Here is a 24,362-nt window from a genome sequence, read left to right as displayed (position 1 = left end):
TGCGGCAATCCCTGAATAATAAAGGGACTAAGCTGAAAATAAAATGAATGAACCAAATAAATTTATTTTTAAGGCTTAAACTGAATTTAAATACAGACACCAAGAATTAATTGCACACCATACAAAACTTCATAAAACTTTTTGAAAATTAAATGTCATTTAACTTTATCAGTCATTTCCATAAAGCCTTATTTTAATCTTTTAAAAAAAAAGACTACCCTGTGAAGGTCTTTAACTGCATCTTCTTACTTATGCATTTTACAGGAGCCCTGTGATAAAACACTATGCATAAACCAACGCCTGTGCACTGCGTGTTCAAAGGCCAGATTTTATTAGTAAGATGAACCATCCAATCACCCACTATCCCAGCAAATTCTCAATCTTAATGTGACTTCATGCCGCACATTTCAGTTTTCCCTTAATCAGAGTTAGCGCATGTGGAGAAATGCCTGTGATGCATGAAGGTCTCCAATGTTTCGCAGCAGGCGTCTGTAACGTCGCTGCGGGAGCTCCTCGGTCAATGCTTAAGCTTCGCATCTACATGCAAATCAAGTGCCTAATATTTCCAAGTGTCTCAGCATTGACTGATTGAGCAGAAACGGAGCCGCACATGTGCAGACAGAGCCGAGCCAAATGCACAGCCATGCTTTCATAATACTGCTGACTCCAGACCAGCTGAATCCCAGCACGAGCTTCATGACTTGTAATCAGATGAGGACGGTCCTCAAACACACACACACACACTCGCACATGCGCGTACACACACACACACACACACACACACACACACACACACACACACACACACACACACACACAATTGCTCTCTATAAGCCCCTTCCGTCTCGATCTTTCTCTCCTTGATGTTGTTTGTGTTGTTTATGAGCTTGACCTTGTGTACTGTATAACCGTGACATGAGATTTAGTTATTGATCTGAATGAAGCTGGAAACACTTTTAAAGCTATAGCGGTTACTCATACAGTACACACACCATTTTTTTTTTCTTGATTGTTCAAACTAAGGCAGTATGGTGGCTTAGTGGTTAGCACTGTCGCCTCACAGCAAGAAGGTCACTGGTTCGAGTCCCTGCTGGGCCAGTTAGCATTTCTGTGTGGAGTTTGCATGTTATCCCCGTGTTGGCATGGGTTTTCTCCGGGTGCTCCGGTTTTCAAGACATGCGCTATAGGGGAATTGAACAAACTAAATTGGTCATAATGTAGGTATGGGTGTTTTCCGGTACTGGGTTGCAGCTAGAAGAGCATGATGCTGGATAAGTTGGCAATTTATTCCACTGTGGCGACCCCTGATGAATAAAGGGACTAAGCCGAAGGAAAATTAATGAATGAATGAACTGCAAAAATGTCCACTTTTTTGAGACAAAAAGCACCATTCACCAGGCTGGCTACAGGCCTGCATACATATTTTACATTTACACATTTTATTTACAGAATTTAAATGGATAGTTCACCCAAAATTGGGTCAATGGGTAAACCAGCATTTAAAAAATCATCTTTCGTGTTCAACAGTAGAAAGAAACTCATGAAGATTTTAACCACACGAGGGAAAGTTAATGATGAGGTCATTTATATATTTTTGTGTATACTAGCACTTTAAGATTTGAAAATATGCAATATTTTGCACTGACCTACTGTAATTTTCTGCAAATAATTGCTTTACATCAGGGGTGACAAATGTACAGCCGGATCAGGCCTGCAAATAGGTTTAATCCAGCTCACGAGAGGATTATTTAAAGTATAAAAATCATGAACATTTACATTAGATGTCGCCTGCGCTGTTGTTGTCTATTGAAAGAAATGCGTCAATAGAGCCGCCATTTTGGTACAGGATACACTCTCAGAAATAAAGGTACAAGAGCTGTCACTAGCGTGGTACCTTTTCAAAAGGTACATATTTGTATTTAAAGGGCCATGAAACCCCCTCGTTTCAGCAGGGTGTTTTCACACCTCTACTTTGGAAAAAGTCAGAAAAGTGGGCGTGTCCAGCTCTGTTTAGGGGGAGTGTCGGAGGAACTAAAGTGGGAGGGTGTGGGAGTGTCTATTTGGGCACGCGCGAGTTTCCGTCAAAATACTCACACACAGTAGAAAGTGATGGTGTTTAGCCTACATGGACATCTGTAGTGGAATTATTTGCCAAATTATTAAATGGTGGACTTTAACTGCAGTTTGGCTCTTTCATTCAGGGAATTCATTCATGCCCTTCGCGACAAACGAGATATTTGATTCGAGGATCTGCTCTAAGCGTGTATTTTTCATGCAATGTTTGATACCGCACGGCGAATGAGAGAAAAAAAAACTCAGCATTTCCCGGAAACTTAGATGCACACGGCAGGTAGCGTCAGAAAGCCGCGTGTGTTATTCCAGTCACTAAATGCGGTTAAAAACCCTACACGAGGTTAAAGTTTGGTTGTGGTCCTAACATGTTACGGTAGTTAACTTAGTTCGATACGAACAAACTGAATAAACAAAGAGCACTGGTCGCTCACTTACCAAATCTGTAGAGACAGGACAATCACCAGCAACTAGAGCCGCGTCTTTATGAAGAGAATACTACAAGCTAATCCGGATCTCAGCGTTTGCAGATGAGAACAGCTCTCAGGTAAACAACAATCCTCCTTAGACACGTAAGTTATTGTTGTCGAGCGTTGCGTACACTGTTAATCCACTGACAATGAGTCTGAGCTCTCACAGAGAGAAAATGAAAACGAAACTTAACGGCAGCAAACTATAAAAGCAACACTTCACGCTTGTTTTGCCAACACAACGTGGCGTCTATGTCGTGTAAACACAGTAATGAATATTAATGAAGTTGCACAATAGAGCGCGCTGATTGGTTTGAACCAAGCCTTACTCATGCATTAATGCATCACACTGTAAGACGTAATAAGACACACTCTGGCACAGATGCCCAGTCTGCACGCTGGAATACACGCTATTATGTCATGACCGTGACGCAGCTTCAAAAATTCGTTTCAAACAGGAAGTACAAATTTGCTTGAAATAACGCAAAAACAACCAATTTACACTTTTTAGTGAAATACAGGTGTCCTAATAGTGTTTTTAGCAGTGTGGGACACATATACGACTGTCAACAGCTCAAAAAATGTGTTTTGGTGTTTCGTAACCCTTTAAAGGGCATATCTTCGTACCTCAAAGGTACAGTATGTCAAAGTGAGCACACCCCTCCTATTTCTGCAAATATTTATTTATAACTTTTCATAGGACAACACTGCAGAAATGACTCCGACACAATGAATAGTAGTCAGTGTAAAGTGTTTATAGCAGTGTAAATGTATTGTCCTCTCCAAATAACTCTAATACCCGAGACAGTGTAACACTTATGAGTTACATGACACAGGGAGAGAAAAATGACTAATTGTGCTCAATTTTGACATTTTCACTTAGGGGTGTACTCACTTTTGTTGCAAGAGGTTCAGCTATTATTGGCTGTATTTGTAGTTATTTTGAGAGGACAATAAATTTACACTGCTATACACACTTTACACTGACTACTTTTCATTGTGTTAAAGAGTCATTTCTGCAGTGTTGTCCTATAAAAAGTTATGAAAAAATATTTGCAGAAGTAGGAGGGGTGTAGTTACTTTTGTGACATACTGTATATATTATACCTAAACATTTCAAGAGGTAATATTTTGTACTTTTTAGGTACTAATATGTACCCTCGAGGAATTAATGGGGCCATTTAAGCACAAATATGTACCTTTCAAAAAGGTACCACCCCAGTGACAGCTCTTGTACCTTTATTTTCTGAGAGTGTAGCGCTCCTTTGAAATGAATGCAGGGTCAAGGTGCAATAGAGGAATGGCCATCCAGACCCAGAGATCCATACATATGTATACATATATTTATGACCGGGAGTTTTCCCGGTGGTCAGTAAGCAAATTTTTTTTAGATTAGGAAAATTATCATTTTACATCACCTTTCTACATCGATGGACAAGTGACCAAACAGGCATTACCGACAAAGAGCGTGTATTTGTGTCTATTTGATCTAATCCGCGTCTTAAATCACACCCTCTCGCCTGCTTTCACTTCTCATTCTAATGGAGGGAGCATTTCATTTGTGAATGAATCTTCGTTATGAACGACTCGTTCACTTAGCCAACAATAATACAAGTTTCTGGCACCGCAGCATCTTGTTGAAATATTTTATTTACATCGTTTGCTTATTTTATTCAACAAAACTAGTGATACTTTGCCTTCTGGTGAATATAGAAATTGTATTATCATTAATAATGTTCGTAACATCAAAAGTTTGTAACATACAAAAGCAAAACGAAATTAGTTTTTGAAAGGACAAAGGACTGCGTTCAGTGAAGGATTATTATGTAGAGGACAAACCGGCGACATTTGACTACTTTTGTCTCTCACAAATTACACTTTTTTTGTTATTTACAGGTGCGTCAATTTTCCTTAGAGCGAGGAAGTCTCTCTTGATCATGATCTATACAAGCTTTTAAGGCAGTGCTTAATAGAGAAACATTTAGTGACCAAATTTATAAACGTGTATACTGCACATCTTAAAGATTCTTGGAAGAGGGAATTAGGAACTGACATTTCATCCTCTACTTGGGAAGAGGGACTGAGTCATGTTCATTCTTGCTCTATAAATGTAAGACTACAGCTCATACAATTTAAAGTGATGCATAGATTACACTATACTAAAGCCAAACTTAATAAGCTGTAGTCAAAGTAGGCAAAGGTGCAGTCAGGACCTATGGTCAGATATTCTAGTCCTGTCCAGAAGTATCTGAATTTTGGAAAAGTATCTTCGGACTTTACTCCCAGGCTTTGAAATGGACATTTAAATTGATGTGGAAATATGTTTGGATGGTCAGACCAGGCTCTAACTTGGCCTAAAGATCAACAACTCTCCCCTATGTTTGGCATGGTGCTGGCCAAGAGAGTAATTCTGATGGAGTGGAAATCCACGACACCTCCACAATTTTTTAAATGGTTAGCTGAAATGGTTTATGCCCTAAAACTGGAAAGGTTGCGTTTCTCTATATTTAGCAAACAGAAGTTGTATGACAAAATATGGGCCCGTTTCCTTAGATTTATAGGTTAATTATGTTTTTTTTTTGGCAATCATTTTTTCTCTCTCTTTCCTTTTTACATGTTGTAAGACTTGAGGTACCACAAATATTTTGATGTTTTTGACAATTCAAACATGAGCTGAAAACACAGAGACAATCAGTTCCACAACCCAGCAGGTGGGAATGCGGGAAAACCAGCTCCTCTCCTTTCCTTCATTTAAATTTGAAACATCTCTGTTTAATGACCAAGACTGACATGCTTGCGTTTAAGAGATTGTATACTTGGGCAGTACAAGACTCAGGATGTTATAAGAATCTGAATGAACGAGAATAATATAAAATAGCGAATCAAAGAGAATATTCAATCATAATCTAAAGTAATATTAAAATAATAATAATAATAATAATCTTATCAATGTTTTATAATTAGAGTCAGATAAAACGAGGATAATTATATTAATATTCTAAACCACCTCATACGAAAATTGAAGTCAGATATGAGTTAAGTTTAAAGTAAATCAACATTGTGCACTGGTAAGGCCAAACATGCAGTGAACCTTCGTCCACCAGTGGAATAACTGGCTGGACCCTACAATGTCAGTCAATTTTGTAACTTATTCTATCAGTCTTTCAGAGATTTTTTTATTGTTTTTATTTTTTTCTTCATTTTTTATGGTGCTGTATAATTGCTGTATTGTTTGCTAGTCTTTTGGTGCATGTTCTAGTTAGTATTGGGTAATAACACAGAGATAATTTTGTTAACATGTGTGATGTACACAATTTGGTGTTATGTTTTTACAAAAACTTCTATAAATAAAGTAAACTAAAAAATAAATAAATAAAAAAACTAAATCTTACCTATTAAAGTGTTCTGACTTTATACTTTGTGTTCTTTGTTTACTCATTACTACACCCGTATACTGAGCTACGGTCCAGCATCTTCAGATTGGCTATAGTCTTGACTAGTGCGGTTGAATGACTTTTGTCCTGGGAGCACTGTAGAAATGTGGCAGAGCTATTGACACATGCTCAGCGTCTGTATGCGATATCAAGTGTATATATTTATGTATTAAAAAAAAAAAAAAAAAAAAAAAGTTGTGATTTTTCAGTAAAAGAAACCACTGTTTCTGTTACTACTAATTTCATCCAATCCAGAAGCCTGAATCAGCATCAGTTTGCCAGCCTTGTCAGACTGAAAGATGATATCTATGCTATGCCCTGCCATGCCACACTGAGGTGTTCTCACAAGGAAACATAACTATTTTACTATAAATTCAGTTATTTAAAAATGTATGCTTTTAAAAAGGAGGCGTGGCACCCAACCACACTCCTAAACCCAACCGTCATTGGTGGATAAGCAAATCGTTTGAAACTGTACGAATGAGATTGTACAAAGTCATATAAATAAGCCACTAAATCAAAAAGTTAGGAATTGCCGTGAAATCGTGTTGTCCTTAGGCTCCAGCTTTATGTTTTATGTTAATCATATTAACACAAAGAAAACAATCTGAAGTTGCTGTTTTTAAAGTTATTTATACCATGATTCCAGCCCACTTGGGAATAGATTTTTTCTTCTATGTGGCCCCTGAGCTAAAATGAGTTTGACACCCCTGCTCTACATGATAATATCACTGAAAACTGTATGTCACCTTTATCAGTAATATATTAAACCAAACACAAACAAACAAAATCAAATCCAGATAACCAATAATAACTCAGAAGTGTGAAGTTCTGTAAAACTCATGAAAGCGTTCCTGAAAAGCAGCGTGTGTGAGCTGCTGTGCGTCTCTCAGGAGTGAAGAGAGTGTGTGTTGGTTGGGTGCCAGAGACAGAGGTGACCCTGTCAAACACTCTGCCTCTTTAATTAGTGCGAACGCCCTGAGGATGTGCTGATTACTCCTTTCATTACGGCTGCTAAGAGCTCAAGAGCACACCACTGACAATTATCCGCTCGTGTCGCTGTCAGCCTGAGCTTGAAAAATCAATTGATAAAGCGTCGATTGGCCAAAATCATGCAAAATATGCAAGGATCTGAGTGGAAAAAGCTTAATGCGATTTGCTCAAAGTGGTTCTGAACTACAGTGCAGGTGGTCTCGTGGTGACACCACTATCAGTCAATCGGATTTTAATGTCAGGTTTAATGTACAGTTCAAGTCACAATGATTAGCCCTCCTGTGATTTTTTCTTCTTTTTTTAAATACTTCTAAAACTATGATTAACAGAGCAAGAATTTTTTCACAGTCTTTTCTATAACATTTTTCTTTTGGAAAAAGTCTTAGTTGTTTTATTAGCCCTCTTTAGCAATATTTATTTTTTATTGTCTACAGAACCACTGCTATACAATAACTTGCGTAATTACCCTAACTTGCCTAGTTAACCTAATTACCCTGTTAAGCCTTTAAATGTCACTTTAAGCTGAATACTATACCCTGAAAAGAATTCTATTATATTAATATTATGTACTGTCTTGATGGCAAAGATATTTGTTTAAAAATGATGTTGAAAAATGTGTTGAAAAAATCTCCTCTTTGTTACACAGAAATTGAGGAAAAAAACATAATTCAGAAAGGGTTAATAATAGGTTGTTTTCACATGACGTCATTGATGATGTGCGAAGTTCAGATGGAGGGCAGTAAGTGATTCTTCTACTTAGGAATCGCATTTACAACAGCAAAATGTGTCTGTTTTATGTTGTTTATAATGGTTTAAATTGGGCAAAATAAAAAATGCCGAACAGCTTTTACAGACTTCCAGAAGTTTTTGCTCTTAAAAGGGAGAAAGTTTAAGAAACTGACTGAAAAACAAAAGGCAGCCTGTAAAAAAAACATTTATTCAATACATCCATGTGTGCAAACTTTTTTTGAACGCGTTCATTTGACAGCACTAATAAAGATTATATACAGGTCTAGCTATGTGTATTATATGTTAATGTGTATATAAAACAACATGCAAACTCTACACAGAAATGCCAACTGACCCAGCAGAGACTCAAACCAGTGACTTTCTTGCTGTGAGGCGACAGCACTACCTACTGCGTGAGGCGTCGCCCTATTTTATATAATTTTTCTATATTGATATTGTGGAGCCATAGTACTTATATAGGAATTTACACTAAACAGACTTTTCTTAATACACTTCATTGAACATTATGCACATTATTACAGACATAGACCACTTTTTGGAAGGACACTACAGTATATAGTAAGTAACGTACTGTAAAACTGCCGTTTATAAACTGTCCGCCCTATACACAACACCTTAACTTTTATGATTTTGACTGTGATGTAATAATGTGCACCTTTTCTTAAGCTGCTGCTTTGGAATGATAATTACTGAACTGAATTTCAATAACAGAAATGTATTTAAATGTGCAACTATCGCTATGAAACTACAATTATGTAGAGCACATATAACTTTCTCTGGTCAGCCATACTTTCACACAGTACAAACTACAGAAATGAAGCCTGAAACACAACCTTCAGATAGTTTGTTCCCCTGTTTACAGAGATGAACACATCAGCTGCTCCTCAGCGAGGGGGAGGACAGTCAAGGACAAACTAAAAATCCATCGCTGCAACCTTGAGCTGCTGTTTTTGGCCAATTAAAGCTGCGTTCTGGCTCTGCTCCACCACATCTTACTGTACTGTCAGTGTCAAGGCATTATTCTGACTAGGAAATGAGGAATTCTGGGATTGAAGGCAACGGTCGACCTCTCGGTCAGTTTGCTGAGAAGGTCACAGAGCAATTGAGATCAGCGTAATATAAGCTGTTTCGTGTGCACTTTCAGCAGAACATATATGTGAGCACAGCCGACTTTAAACAAGGGTTATAATGAATGCTTACTGTCTATATAGGTGACTGGGGAGAGTTGTCAAAAGGGCAAAAGTGCTTTCTGAGACAGTGCATGCCTACTCAAGAAAGGACTGCGTATTTTAAAATAATCTAAGCACAAGTGCTGAAATGCAATGGTGGAAATTGTTAGAATTTAAATTGAAGATTTGCATACATAGGTGGAAGCAAAATTACTAGCCCTCCTGTGAAATGTGTTTTTCTTTTTAAAATATTTCCTGAGCAATGATGTTTCACACAGAGAAATTTTAAAGCATTTTTTTAAACATAATAGTTTTCAATCATTCATTGTCCTTCGGCTTAGTCTCTATTTCAGGGGTCACCAACACCAACCGCCAAACATTCCAGCATACGTTTTACACAGCGAATGCCCTTCCAGCCATAACCCAGTACTGGGAAACACCACACACACACTCATACACTATGACCAATTGAATTTATTCAATTCACCTATAGCACATGTCTTCAGACTGTGAGGGAAACCGGCGCACCAAGGAAACCCACGCCAACACAGGTAGAACATGCAAACTCCACACAGAAACGCCAGCTGACACAGCTGGGACTCAACCAGCGACCTTTTTGCTGTAAGGTGATAGTGCTAACCACAGAGTTGTTCTGTAGATAATAATAAAAAAAAAATAAAAATTATAATCTTGTCTTAATTTTTTGAAAATTGCTATAATATAAATAAGACTTTATCCAGAAAAAACAATCAATAAAAAAAGTATATATATATATATATATATATATATATATATATATATGTATGTATATATATATATATATATATATATATATATATGTATGTGTATATATATATATATATATATATATATATATATATACATACATATATATATATATATATATATATATATATATACACATACATATATATATATATATATATATATATATATACATACATACATATATATATATATATATATATATATATATATATATATATACATACATACATACATATATATATATATATATATATATATATATATATATATATATATATATATATATATATACATACATACATACATACATATATATATATATATATATATATATATATATATATATATATATATATATATATATATATATACATACATACATACATACATATATATATATATATATATATATATATATATATATATATATATATATATATACACATATATATATATATATATATATACACATACATATATATATATATATATATATATATATATATATATATATATATATATATATATATATATATATATATATATATATATATATATATATACATACATATATATATATATATATATATATATATATATATATATACATATATATATATAGGAAAAATACTGTGAAAGTTTCCTTGCTCTGTTTACTACATAAATATTTGAAGAAGAAAAAAAAAAAATTCACAGAAGGGCTGTCACGATCACCAGGCCTTGCAGATCACTGGACATCACTCGGACTACAAGTCTGCCACTGAAATGAACTACAAATCCCATCATGCACCTCACACAAACACCAGTTCCAGTTTTCTCTCTGATTGCACACACACACAGCTGGAAGCTCATCATAGACTGATTACTAGGACTTTAAAGACAACTCATCAACAATCACTCTTTGCTTGGTCTTGTTTACCTGTAACAAGCATTATCCTCGTCTAGTCTTGCCGTGCCTTTTGATCCTTGCCTTGCTTCTTGTTTATGCTGTTTGCTGCCTGTACCGACCTTCTCGCTAGTGGTGGGCCAAGCAAGGCTTCACGAAACACTGAAATAGTCTAAGCAAATGTGTCGAAGCTTTGAAATGTTTTAGAACCCATCTCTACAGTGGCACCTAGTCAGCAATCCCTACTTTTCGCCTGTGACCTGACCACGACTTCTCTCTGGATTACCCTCATGCAAATGTTTGTTACTGTTTGACCAATTCCTGTTCCTGCAGGTTTACCAAGTCAAATTTAGGACCTTTAAAAGACCATTATGAATGAAAATTCTGACTTATACTAGGCTAAATGCTATAGTTTTTTTAGTTGGTAGAGCAAGTTTTTACTTGCCCCATCAAAAAAGTAAATTATAAAACAATTTCTGAGCAACATATTTTAAATAATGTTAGGACTAAAAGCAAGTATACATATACATTTTTTTCAACATACATTTTTTAAATATAATAAAAACTCTTGTTAAATGTATGCACAAAAGTCTGGCCAGGTCAGTGTCCTCACCACATGGTCGATAAATACACTGAGAACTTTTAAACAAATATTATTGTAAGGATGACAATTAAACCATATTGGTAAATATAAATTAAGATTTAATGAAAACATATATATTGCAGGTGATTAGTTGGGTGTTGGCATTACATGGAAATGGAAAAATTAAGAACCCTTTAAAATGATTTCAAACCTTCAAGGCCACATTTCAATTAATTTAAACCTTTTTAAGGCATAACATTTAGTTTTTAAAATGTAAGACTTTTTAAGACCCATCAGACACCCTGTGTATACATCTACTTTATTTCAATAAAAAAAATGTTATTTTATCATCCTGCATTAATAAAACAAAGAACTCCTTATGCCAACTGAGCCCTTAAATTGTTTGTAAAACTGTGTCACTTTCAATACAGTGCAACAATTTATGCAAGAAGGCATTTATGAATGATTTACACAAATCTGTTCTGTTCATTGTTTATGAATGAGGCTAAAGAGTGTGCTAAATAAACTACTGCTTCTCTTTTTAAGACTGTGTACGTATTATATGCGTTTATACAGGTAATTTCTTCCAAAAAATAAACCCTACCTAAAATAATTTGACACAGTCTTTAATATTTTCAGATAAACTCAACACACAACACAACATGCATTTGATTTACAGATGTAATAGCCAGTAAATCTGTATTTTAAAGTGTTTTTCAATTTAATTAATTAACTACCGTTAACATTAATCTGCAATTTGTCATAAATCTCTGAAGGAGCTTTAAAATTAATTGATTTCATATTAAATCAGGGAAGGCAGAGCTCTGGGATTTGTGATCGATGACTTCAGCTCATCAATACTCACAGTCACAGAAGATTTTCATCAGCCGTGCCACCAATTTATTTCATGCCTAGATACAATTATCAATATTCCAGTGATTTACTTGCAGCCTGCACCTAAATATGTGCATAGTGTGTGTGTTTTGTGTGTGTGTCCTCGCACCTTTATATTTGCAGTTTTTCATTCATCCTGAACCAAAAGCCAATTCCACCTGGTAACCTGTAAATAAAGTACAGCATTAAACACTATAGTTGCTATAGTCTCATGCATTTCATTAAAACATACATGAAACATATCATGAAAATCTGACTTAATCCATGTGTAAGTGCTATGATCAGGTCCCTGGGGCATCTACCATCCCAGAAAACAAGAAAAAAAAAAACGGACTACCTAGTAACTTTGACTTGGTAAGCCTTTCGCTGCAAGCATGTGAAAAAAATGCTGTTTAGATTTCGCTTTCCTAATTATATTGTAATGGGATCTTATTATATTAGTGACTCTTAATCAGCATATTAAACAGCAAGACCATTTCCTGGCTATAGCAGCTAGAGATTTACTATATCCATGACAGAAAAAAATAATAATAATACAAATGTTTAAACAAACAGTGGCGCAGTAGGTAGTGCTGTTGCCTCACAGCAAGAAGGTCGCTGGTTCGATCCTCGGCTTAGCTGGTGTTCCTGTGTGGAGTTTGCATGTTCTCCCTGCATTCGCTTGGTTTTGCTCCGGGTGCTCTGGTTTCCCCCACAGTCCGGATTAATAAAGGGACTAAGCCGACCAGAAAATGAATGAACGTCCATTCATTTCGAACGAGCGGCACCTGTGTGCTAATTACGTCACCTCCAACTTGTATTTTGAACACACTCACTCAACACAGATAGGCTGGGACACCACACTCACACTGCCAATAGACTTGAACAACACACACACAGCCCTTAGGTTGGGACGTCACATGTTGACAGCAGCCAGCATTTTTAAATCATATGAATAGGAGTAGCATAACATTCATTCATTCATTTCTTTTCGGTTTAGTTATTAATCCAGGGTCGCCACAGTGGAATGAACTGCCAACTTATCCAGCATGATTTTTTTAATGCAGCGGATGCCCTTCCAGCCCATCTCTGAGAAACATCCACACACAATCACTCACACTCATACACTACGGACAATTTAGCCTACGCAATTCATCTGTACCCCATGTCTTTGTACTGTGGGGGAAAAGTGGAGCACCCGGAGCAAATCCACGCGAACGCCGGGAGAACATGCAAACTCCACACAGAAACGCCAACTGACCCAGCCGAGGCTCGAACCAGCGACTTTCTTGCTGTAAGGCGACAGCACTACCTACAGCGCCGCTGCGTCGCATGCAGCATAACATCTCCCCATTAAAAAAATCGAAGAGCTTTAATTACCCGTTAAAACACCAACAGTGCTCCAAATGATAATCATTTAAAAGGTGAACAATGGAAGCAGCAAGTGCTTCATAACGTCTGCTTCAGAATGGGTAATGAACAACACAATCTCAGGGTTCATCTGACGGACACCTCAGTCTGGACCAATCCTCATAAATCCCCTCAAGGTTTGTCAGATTTCAAATCATATTTCTGGGTCTTCTAAACAAGCATCTGCCATTGGGATGAATTGGATCACTAATAGACCTTCACTCTGGAGCAGGGGTGGGCAAACTCGGTCCTGCCGGTGTCCTGCATAGTTAAGCTGCGGTCACATCAAAGTTTGTATGTGCAAAATTCTGTCGTATGGCAAAAACACGAGCGATTGCTCCATGTTTTAAATTTCTGAAAATTTTAAATATGGAGCAATCGCTTACTTTTTAAATGTCCAATCATCTTGTTTAATCCCGCTCCATTTCACAGCACCGCACACACAAACTCTAGTGTGACCGCAGCTTATGCTGAGTACAGACTGCATGATTTTCAAAGTAGTCGTGTCACAGATGTTTTCACACTGCATGAATATCTGGGCTAGTGTTTTGTCACTGCTTTGTTTACACTGCAAGATGGATCGGCGACAGGGGCTTTCACATTGCATGACTTTACAATAGGAAGAATCGCCGACAACTTCGTCCAAACTACGTGTCACAGCTAAAAACACGTAGTATTTCTTTTGTTATTACTACATAATGAGAAAGAAGCCTGGGGTAGAAAATGTACATATTTGCTCACCTGGATTTGAAGGGAATTAGCCATTTCTCCTCAACTTTCTTTTTTAACTTTCTGTATAAAACGTCAAACAGACACGGGTGCTCCTATCAAACCTTCACTAGTTTTTCCTCCATTTCTTGGGTCCAAATAAACCAAAAATGAGCGCTTTTAACTTCTCCCCCAGCCTCCCACTCGCCTGCAGGTACACACACAAGTGAATGCTGCTCTCTCATAGGCTGTAGGCGATCGCCGATGTTATTTTCAGTCAAAACTTATTTTACACGGCATGATTTAAATCGCCGACAACTCCAGATATTCAGCACGCCAAACATCTCACAGGTATCGGCGGCTCATCTGCGATTCTCTCAGATTGAGTCTTTGATAGTTCATACTGTATGATTGTCACTCACGTGCACCAGCACCGATTTGCCTGTGATTTCAGGGATTTGTCGGCGAGACAAAATCTGGGCTAAAATCATGCAGTCTGAACTAGACATTAAGCTGCAGTCACAATGGGCTTTTCTCCCCATAGACTTACATTCATACGCACGCAAATGCGTCAGACCGAAAACGCAGGGTCATCCTTCAAGTTTCGCAGGTTGCTGCGGTGCAAAGTTCAAGCTTGGGGAACTCTGACCTGTGAAATCGCAGACTGCGTGAGACCAACCGAGAACCAAAACATGACCTCTCTGGACAGAAATTTAAAACATGGAGCAATTGCTTGCTTTTTAAATGTCTAATCATCTTCTTTAATCCCGCCCCTTTTCGCAGAGCCGTATGACAGAATTTCGCAAACTCAAACTCTGGTGTGACCAAGTTTAATAATGCGAAATTTAATTAATGAAAATAAATTCATGAATCCTAAATTAAAATACAAAAAATGTGCTCCATTAAAACAAATCTTTAGTGTCAATTTTAGGATCAACAAAGTTTCAGAAAGCATGGCAAACGTTCTCTCTGTCATGTGTCATAGTAACAGCTTCAGGACAGGGAAACTCATCCTTATTCCACAGCTCAATATTGCTCTCCGGCCTTGAGATGCATGTGAAGCTCATACAGGAGTGTTTATTATTGAGAGCTGCTCTTTTAGCTTTCATAAACCAAGGTTACTGCAATGTCACATTTGATGTGCTTTATATCTAGAGGAAGAGAGGCTGAAAACTACAGACGGGGGAGTTAATATGATTTGTAATTTTACAAAGCAATCTCATAGGGACTCCAATAAGAGCCCCAACCCTTATTGACTTTACATGCATCCTGTCTGTGACTGGATCTTGTTTAACATGTTATTAGCTTATTAAGTATAGCAATAATTATTTTACCCCAAACTCATACGGAGATTATAGCTTTTAATTTCAACCATTTTGGAAGATACTGCAGCCCATATTGCAGACTGACTCTGTTACATGAGTTCTAAAGAAGGATAGCATACTATAAAGCACTCCCTGCTGAAAAATCCAGCCTAAACCAGCCTTGAACTGGCTGAACAGGCTGGTTTTAGAGGGGTTTTGGCCATTTCCAGGCTGGTTTCCAGCCATTTCCAGTCTGGTCTTAGCTGGTCAGGCTGGAAAATAACCAGCTAAAACCAGCTTGACCAGCCTGGATTAAGCTGGTTTTGGCTGGGCACCCAGCCTGGCTAGGCTGGTTAAGCTGGTTTTAGCTGGTCATCTCCCAGACTGACCAGCTAAGACAAGGCTGGAAATGGCTGGAAACCAGCCTGGAAATGGCCAAAACCCCTCTAAAACCAGCCAGGTCGACCAGCTAAAACCAGCCAACAAGCCTAGGCTGGTTTAAGCTGGTATTTTCAGCAGGGCTGATAGAAAAAAAAAAACATGTGACTTAATCTAAGTGATGTCACTTCATATGGCGGGAAACTCTGGAAGGCATTGAAGCTTGTCATCATTCTTCTCTAATAATTTCTGCTAAATGTTAAGGGGCATCACAGTGGTGCAGTGGGTAGCACAATCGCCTCACAGCAAGAAGGTCGCTGGTTCAAGTCCCAGCTGGGTCAGTTGGCATTCCTGTGTGGAGTTTGCATTTTCTTCAAGGGTTGGCATGGGTTTCCTCCAGGTGCTCCCATTTTCCCCCACAGGTTAGTATCTTGAGCTTATGCTCAAAATGGTTTCCATTACTTTATTTTTACATTGATAATGGATTCATTTTACAATGGATTGGTTAGCATAGTGCTAAAGCACATAATGGTTGACAATGTCTATGGTTCAGAAAGTTTAACAAGTTAATCAACAACTAGTAACAGATTCATGTGTTTTCCTGTCACATTTATATATTATTTAACATAATTAATGGATTTAAATTAATGTAGATTGGTTAGCATCTTGAGCTAAAGCACAACATGGTTTAAAATGTCAACTCTGTTCCGATTTAAAAAGTTTAACAATGTAATGTAATGTAATTTGGATTTCATCCACTTGGATGATACGACGACTGCCACAGGACAACGGCACCAGTGCGCCCACTACACACCAGCTATTGGTGGAGTGGAGAGACAGTGAAAGAGTCAGTTTGGTGGATGAGGATGATTGGGAGGCCATGATCATAAGGGCTGATAGAGGGACTTTGGCCGGGACACCGTGGTTACACCCCTACTCTTTCCGAGAAGTGCCATGGGATTTTTTTAATGACCACAGAGAATCAGGACCTCGATTTAACGTCACATCCGAGAGACGGCGCCCACTGACAGTGTAGTGTCCCCTTCACTATACTGGGGCATTAGGACTCACACAGACCACAGGTTGAGCGCCCCTGCTGGCCTCACTAACACCACTTCCAACAGCAACCTAGTTTTCCCATTTGGTCTCCCATCCAGGTACTGACCAGGCTCAGCCCTGCTTAGCTTCAGTGAGTAACCGGTCTGTTTAACAATGAGTTAAACAACTAGTAACATTTCTTAAATGTGACAGGAAAACATTCTGATCTATTTTGCATTATTAATATGGGTTCAGTTCGCTGCAAATTGGTTAGCTAAAGCACAAAGTGGTTTAAAATGTTAACTTCGTTATTGTCAACTCTGTTTCAGTTCAGAAAGTTTAACAATAAGTTACAGATTCAAGTGTTTTCAGTCACATTTAAGCATTATTGTATATTAGTGAGGCATTCAGTTTACTGTAGATTGGTTAGCATCTTGAGTTAATGCAAAAATGGTTTACATTACATTATTTTGCACTGATAATGGATTCAGCTCTATGGTAAAGAAAGTTTAACAATAAGTTAATCAACAACTATTGACAGATTCAAGTGTTTCCCTGTCATATTTAAATCGCCTTCGAGTGACCAGCGCTCCCTGGCTGCAGGACCAGATAGCTGCCGCCTTTATCGGACTATATCCACATCCCCTGTTGGGATGTTATGTCTAAGTCTATGTGTTTATGTGTATCATTGTGCTGGGGCTTTTTTCCCCCCTGAGCTCACACTGCCCTACTTTAACGGCAGTCTGAGAGGGGATTTTTTTTCGCCTCCCTCCTCCCACTTTCCTCATTTTAAAGCTACCTCTCACCTGACCTGTCTCCCCCTGAAATGTATGTTGTTTGTGTATGGTCAGGGAGGTCCAATTTCACCGCATGTAAAAGTGTATGTGACAAATAAAGGCTTTTCAGTTTTCAATTATATATTATTTGGCATAATTAATGGATTCGATTTAGTGTAGTGGTTAGCATCTTGAGCTAAAGCACACATTGCTTTACAATTTAATCTCTGTTACGATTCAGGAAGTTTAACAATAAGTTAATCAATAACTAGTAACAGATTCAAGAGTTTTCCTGTTACATTTAGGCATTATTTTACATTAGTAATGGGTTCAGTTTAGTTAGCATCTAGAGCTAAAGCACAAAATGGTTGAAAATGTCAGCTCTGTTAAGGTTCAGAAAGTTTAACAATAAGTTAATCAATAACTAGTAACAGAATCAAGAGTTTTCCTGTTACATTTAGGCATTATTTTACATTAGTAATGGATTTAGTTTACTGCATATTATTTATCTTGAGCTAAAGCCAAAAATGGTTGAAAATGTCAGCTCTGTTATGGTTTAGAAAGTTTGACAATAAGTTAAACAACAACTAATAACAGATTCAAATGTTTTCCTATCACGTTTAAGCATTAAATTACATTATTTCACATTTAAAAACAATTTTACATCAATAATGGATTCAGTTAACTGTAAATTATACATTTGCTTTGTACCAATCCAGTTGAATAAAAAATGAATGCAAAATGCTTGAAATGTACTCTCAATTCTGGAATGAGTCATATGTTTCTTAAAGCCTCACTAATGACAAATGTTCTATGAGTACCGTAGAGGATTTTAATCTTTGAGTGTCACAGCGGGGTCTCCTGCTGCCACAGACCTGAAGAAAATTGAGACAAATTGCTGCATTCGGCGGAAATTGGAGAGATTAATTTCTCATCTCTGACAGACTCTGGTATGCTCGTATCTTCAAAGCGAATGATATTTGGCAAGACCTCCTCGAGATCGCATCTGAAGGATAATCGGAGAGGGGCTTTATCTCTGCTGAAACAGTGGCTCTCGCTACTTCAGCTGTCCATCTCACTGAAGAGCGTGATCGATGTTATCAGCAAACACGGGACAATGACACACTGACGTTTTCCTTCCTGCTTAGTGTTTCTGATCAGCTTATGAATAAGGAGACAGTATTATGTTTTGCATTTAGTCTATAGGCATGCATTATCACACATTGTGTGTGCAGGTGTGTGCTATCTACTGGCTTAGCATACATATAGCAGGAGCCCCTATGGGAATTATACTGACAATTTTAATGGTTAAAAAGGATTTTCTTTTTCATAACTAAGTACATTATCATGTAAACCAGAGATGCCCAAACTAGGGCCCGCGTGCCAAAGTTGGCTCATGATAACCTTTGATTTGGCCTGCCATCCCATCTGAGAAGAGAAGGAGAATGATGGCTTGAAGATTGTAATTTCAAAAACAATTTAACATTTTATTTGTTTGTTTTATTGTTAAGCTACAAAAAAAAGACAACTGAAATTAAACCTTTCAATTCAAATGATGTCAATTAACAAAATTTAGCTTAAGATGTACATACAGTCAACTGACGGATAGAGGACTTCAGTGAGCAAATGTGGATGACCAGTCAACCGTCTTTGCTTGAAATTATAAATATTTAAAAATAGGCACTAGTCTTATAAATAAACTGCATAGTTGCAATCTAAACAACTATGATCTCAACTAAAAAGCAACAAAAGTACATTATGTTGTCCAACAGCAGCAATATTTGTCAAACTGTAGTGTCCTCTGCTTGTTGCTGTATGTTGGCGGTGCAATACACAAGGGTGAACGGTTAAATTGTCACGAAACACCCGTTGACAGTCGTATTTGTGTCTCACACTGCTAAAAACACTATTAGGACACATATATTTCACTAAAAAGTGAAAATTGGTTGTTTTTGCGTTATTTCGAGCAAATTCCGGTTTGAAATGAATTTTTGAAGCTGCGTCACGGCCATGAGATCTTAGCGTGTATTCCAGCATGTTGACTGGACGTCTGTACCTGGGAGTTCCGTATTACTTCTCAGAGTGTGCTGCATTAATGCATGAGTAAGGCTTGGTTCAAACCAATCAGCGCGCTCTATTGTGCAACTTCATTAATATTCATTAATGTTATAGTGTTTAGACAACAGAGACTCCACATTGTGTTGGCAAAACAAGCGTGCAGTGTTGCTTTTATAATTTGCGGCAGTGCAAGTTTTGTTTTCATTTTCACTCTATGAGAGCGCAGCTGGACTCACATGTGGATTACAGTGCACGCAGCGCGCAACAACAATACGTGTCTAAGGAACATTGTGGTGAGATCTGAATTTGCTGCTCGTCTACTCTTAATAACGACATGGCTCTAGTTGCTGGTGATTGTCCTGTCTCTACAGATTTACTAAGTGAGCGACCAGTGGTCATTTGTTTATACAGATGGCAAAGTTAGTTCGTATCGTATCATGTGTAAACATGTTAGCATGTTTTCACCGCTTTTTGAGACCAGAATAACACACACGGCTTTCTGATGCTACCTGCCAAGTGCATCTAAGTTTCCGGGTTTTTTCCTCTCATTCGCCATGCGGTATCAAACATTGCATGAAAATACACGCTTAGAGCAGTTCCTCGAATCAAATATCTCGTTTGTCATGAGGGGCATGAATAAAATTCGTGAATGAAAGAGCCAAACTGCAGTGAAAGTCCACCATTTAATAATTTGTCAAATAATTTGATTACTGATGTCCAAGAAAACACAGTCACTTTTTCCTGTGTGTGTGTGTGTGTGTGTGTGTGTATGTGTGTGTGTGTGTGTGTGTTTGTGTGTTGACTCTGAAAATCAGCACATGCCCAAATCGACACTCCCAAATAATCCCTCTTTGACTCCTCCGACACTCCCCCCTAAACAGAGCTGGATACACCCACTTTACTGACTTTTTCCAAAGTAGAGGTGTGAAAACACCCTGCTGAAACAAGGGGGTTTCATGGCCCTTTAAGAAGCTGGGCAGGTGCTGTTACTGCCAGAATATTGCACAGCTATCAGCCAATCAGATTCAAGAACCAGACAGCACTGTTGTATGAATGCATTACATTAATCATTAAATTATCATTCAATCATTTACAGCTAATTTTAAACTAGTACTGAAATAAAAAAACTGATTTGAAAGATGCACGACTGTAATAACCATCAATTGCAACAAAGAAACAAGACCTACAGATTTACAGCTGGAGTTCAGACAACTTTTAGCGATTACCATCTGACAAATTCTAATTAAGCAGTCTCTTTTGATGTGGAATTAATTGCAAACAGCCCACATGATCTCCACACAGTAGAGTCATCTGAAGAGCATCCGGCCTTTACTTTCAAAGCACTGGTGCTGAGTGAATAAAGCAAGAAAAAAAAGTAAAAGACTCACCTGTATTGAAGAAGTCCCTTTTTTCTTTCTCTCTACAACCTTAAATCCATAATCAGCAATGCAAAAAAATCCTCCTTTCATCATCAAGTGTTATGAAGCATCTTTCTGACATGTGAGTTAATTTCTGCAAGTTGCATTGTGTTTTTAGCCGCATGCTTTCATGGGATTCCTGGATGTTTACATTAGACGATCTCCTCCTGATGCCAGACGTCCAGCAGCGAATGACAGTAAAATGTGAATGAGCTCGGTGAATCTTGCTTGTTTGGAGCAAAAGGACTCAATTGACATCAGCGTTCAGTGATAAATCCATGTTCCCATGGAAACGTAATGCTATTTTTGGGCCTGCGAGTCGAGCTCTATAATAGACATTTGCATATTCATGTCTGGACAAAAAGAGACAAGATGCTCGAAGCGTTTATCATCTGATTGAACGGCTGCTCGTATCATAATTAGGTGCTATTGGAAATGGGAATAATCTGGCATCTTAAAGGACCCTTTAGCTCAAAGACAGAGAGCGAGTTGCAGCTTCACGAAGATTTAAAAGCAGCTGGTGCAATTACTGAAAGAGACTCATCTCCAAGTAATTGGTCTTGAATCTTCATATCAAAGCATAACACTGAAATCATTCACAACACATGGGCAGATATCAAGTGAAGCAAGTTTTGTACCAAGGTGGAACAACTAATATAGCTATAAGATGTTATTAATAAAAAATAGAGATATTAAAATAAATCTTAATAAAAATAGGCAATTCTAATGTGTTACTATTCAGTAAAATTTATGCATTCAAATATTATCAACATGTATGTATACAGTTTTATGCAAAAGTTTGGGCAACCCTGATAATTTTCAGAATTGCAAGCGATAGTCTGCTGGCCTTTCAAATCAGCAATTTAATTTGGATATACCACATCTTTCCTGTGGCCTTCCATTTTCTTACTATATTTCTGACTGTGGACATAGACTTTAAACCTTTGTGAAAGCTTTTTGCACACTTCTCCTAATTCATGTAGGTGATTATCCTTGTATTTAGGTTATTAGAAAGCTATTTTGAGGTTCTTATTCTGCTCCCTTCTGGTACACAATAAGAAGCAGCACAACTAGCAGTCAGCCATCTTAAATGTCCGTTTTCTTGATTGGTCGCACCTGTGTTAGGATTGTTAAGGTTCACTGAGTCAAGCCGCAGTCACACTGGACTTTTTTCCCCATAGACTTCTATTCATATGCACGCGAATGCATCGGACCGGAAACGCAAGCTCGTGCAACAAGTTTCACAGTTCGCTGTGATGCAAAGTTCAAGCTTGTTGAACTGGTCACACTTTACAATAAGGTTCATTAGTTAATGTTAATTAATGCATTTACTAACATGAACAAACAATGAACAATGCATTTACCACTGTATTTGTTCATGTTAGGTAACGTTAGTTAATGAAAATACATTGTTAGTTCATGTTAACTCATAGTGCATTAACTAATGTTAACAAGCATGGGCTTGGATGTTAATAATGCATTAGTAAATGTTCAATTATGATTAATAAATGCTGTACATGTGTTGTTCATGATTAGTTCATGTTAGTAAATGCATTAACTAATGAACCTTATTGTAAAGTGTTACCGTTGAACTCTGACCTGCAAAATTGTATCATGTGACTGTGTAAGATTAATCGAATATCAAAACATGACCTCTCTATACTAAAATTTTAATTATGGACCAATTGCTTGCTTCTTTAACAGATTTAACAAATTCTTATACAACAGAATTTCGCATGCTGAAAGTTTAGAGTGACCGCAACATCACTCAAATCAATTTTGTCTTTTAATCAATCAGCATTAAGTAACAAGGCTGTTTCTCAATTCCAGGAATACAGAGAACAGACTCGTGTTTTTGTGGAGACCATTCTTGCGAAGTTATATTGGAAGAACGAATTCGGAAGACCGCGAGAACGCGTCCTGGGAAAAATAAGATGCTGCGTTCTTCCTGATGGTCACATGACCTTCACACATTTTAAACATTACACCATTCATACGATTTATTGTTTTTCCCCATTTCACAATATATCATGCATAAAGACTAGGGATGTAACGGTATTGTAAATACCGTCATACCGCAATATTAATTTTTTCCGATATTACCGTAGTCGCATGACTCGGTAAAACTATAGGTCTTCTGAGAAAATTTGCTCAGGTGAATGAAGCGAACGGGAGGTAGCGAAAACTACAATTCCCATCAGCCTATGCTTGACCATCATCCCTTGCGGTCTGTTGTCGCTACAGATCCAGTAATGCGGAAATGGAGTGTGCTGCTAGAAGCGGGGATGAAAAAGAGCTGGAAAACCCTAAAGCGGGTGTTGTCGCCGCGCGCGTACTGAATAGCGGTGTTGTCGCGCGAGTTCTTATCAGCTGTGTTGTCGCGCGCGTACTGAATAGCGGTGTTGTCGCGCGAGTTCTTATCAGCTGTGTTGTCGCGCGAGTTCTTATCAGCTGTGTTGTCGCCCGCGTACTGAATAGCGGTGTTGTCAGCACACTGTTCAGATTGATGCAGACATGAGACCTATATCTCACTCAAGGTTTGTCCTCTTAAGTGGGGGAAAGACAATGCACAACGTTACCCACTGCTGTCAACCTGGGCCAAGTCATATCTCTCTTGTCCCAGAAACCTCAGTCCCAAATGAGAGGGTTTTTTTCTGTTGCAGTGGACATTGTAAATACCCAGAGATACCAGCTTTTACCAGATTATATTTATATGATAATTTTCCTTTAAACCCATCTCTATCTAAGTGAGTGAGTGATTAAATGTTGAATGTGATGAGTTTTCAACAATACTAAATTGAAACTTAATTTTTTTACATGGTTTAATATTTTTTTGTTATTAAAATTGAAGTTCCTGTTTCAAAGCTTACAGATAGATGACTAATTTGTATGTCATTGACACTTTTGGCACTTTTTTGGAGTATTTTCATAAGTTTTGTTTTTTCCTGTAAATGATTCAATAAATACCGTACCGTGACATTCATACCGAGGTATTACCGTACCGTGAAATTCTGATACCGTTACATCCCTAATAAAGACCGTAAAAATACACGCTGCACAATATAAACAAAACAATTTTTTAATACGAATTTCAGCAAATAGTCACCTTTATTGTGTTTATGCCTTTATTAAGATTTTAAGTTTGCATCGACGCATCCTCGATATCAAGAACACATCTGGGAACTTTCTCCTCCTCCGTTCTTGAATTTTGGAATTGAACTTTGGCAGTTGATGGTGACGTTACACGAGAACACG

At 37.6% G+C, this 24,362-nt stretch overlaps 2 protein-coding genes across 3 annotated transcripts in view; one reads left to right on the top strand and one right to left on the bottom strand.

The window, feature by feature from the left end:
- The window catches only part of tjp2b (tight junction protein 2b (zona occludens 2)), a 197,722-nt gene extending 185,518 nt beyond the window's left edge, over positions 1-12,204 (bottom strand). For both annotated transcript variants that reach the window (XM_087263115.1, XM_087263122.1), the window contains exon 1: positions 12,148-12,204. The gene's annotated coding sequence lies outside the window, so the exon portion shown is untranslated. The remainder of the gene's footprint in view (positions 1-12,147) is intronic.
- nr1h5 (nuclear receptor subfamily 1, group H, member 5) overlaps positions 1-24,362 on the top strand; it is a 612,581-nt gene that overhangs the window by 117,902 nt on the left and 470,317 nt on the right. The gene's annotated exons all lie outside the window — the stretch shown is intronic.

This window comes from Danio rerio, chromosome 8, assembly GCF_052040795.2.
Source record: "Danio rerio strain M-AB ecotype USA chromosome 8, GRCz13ab, whole genome shotgun sequence".
NCBI lineage: Eukaryota > Metazoa > Chordata > Actinopteri > Cypriniformes > Danionidae > Danio > Danio rerio.
The sequence above is the reverse complement of the archived record's forward strand: the minus strand, read 5'-3'. Positions and strand labels throughout refer to the sequence as shown.